The following is a 1,315-nucleotide window of genomic DNA, read 5'->3' on the forward strand; positions in this document are numbered from 1 at the left end:
CCCATAAAATTAGAAAACACGCGTTTGAACTAGGGTGTCGGAGGTGCCCCGGGGCATGCTCTCTAGTTTAGGCTTTTGCACCCTGGTGGTATGTGAGAGAATCGTGGAGTGAATGGGTGGTTATGTATGTATGTTTGCACTTTTTAAATACGGTTAATTGGCGGGCAGTTAGCATACTTCTCTGAGCGAATGTGAACATTTTAATTTTAAGCAGGTAGGGCCCGGAAAAGGCATTAGATTTGTTTCCACTCCGGAGTGGAAATTTGGCCTCCGGGTTTATACAGAATTGTTACAAAAATTTTTGTTTTATTCTTTCTATTATGCTTGCTATATAAATTTATTTTGTAACTCTTCTGTAATCTTTATTATGTATCATGAGATTCAAAGGAATTTGCAACGATTTGAAAGATTTATTTCTATTTCGATTCTATCTCGAACGAGATTTAAGTATTATAATATTAGCACTTCGCACAATCGCGATTTTCTCAATTAGAAATATAACGAATGAATGAAATGAAAATATTGCAAGAAAATGCATAACAATTATTGCATTATTTATTCTAATTCTACTTTATTTTTTGACATTAAAAGTGCGACGTGTTATTAGGTCATCGATAATTATCTGCTTGGACACTCGTTTAATTGTGCTCGTGTATATATCAATGAACTTATAGTTTATTGATGGTCCACGAGCTTGAATAACTAACGGAAAATGTAAATTAATTTTTTAATAATCGAGAATTAGAATTATCAAACAAAATACGAGTTAAATTGTAAAAAAAAGTTCGAGAGATCTTATCTTGCTCGAACGTAGAAATTGTCCAATGCAGTTTTCAGGGATGAAGAAAGAAAAGGCTAAATGCCGAAGAGGCTAATGCCGAAAAGACCCCTACAAATTTGTGGTATCAAGTGGGCAACTACACAGACTAAAGAGTTATTTTCAAAGGTTCAACAATAAGTTCGAACTTTTCGAAAATAGCTCTTTAGTCATATTTTTTATTCTATTGTTTTATTTTTTTGCTCGTCATTAATTTGTAGTTGTAATTGGAGATGATGGACCATTCCATCTCCTTGGCACACCAAATCTGTGTGCCATATCGTCCAAAAGGTGCATAAGTTTTTAGTTAGTTAGAGGTAAAAATATTAAAATTCTCATATTAATAAATGTTGAAGTTTGATTAACGTTCAGTAAATATTACAGTCATTTCTTTTTTCTTGTTTCGTTTTTAAGATTTTTTACTTTGATTGTATTTTATTAAATTTGCAATTTTTATTTTGCATATAGCGTATAGAATTTAAAAGTATTTTATAATAA

The sequence above is a fragment of the Polistes canadensis genome, unplaced genomic scaffold, assembly GCF_001313835.1.
Source record: "Polistes canadensis isolate GaletaPanama2010 unplaced genomic scaffold, ASM131383v1 scaffold_137, whole genome shotgun sequence".
In the NCBI taxonomy this organism is placed as follows: Eukaryota; Metazoa; Arthropoda; class Insecta; order Hymenoptera; family Vespidae; genus Polistes; species Polistes canadensis.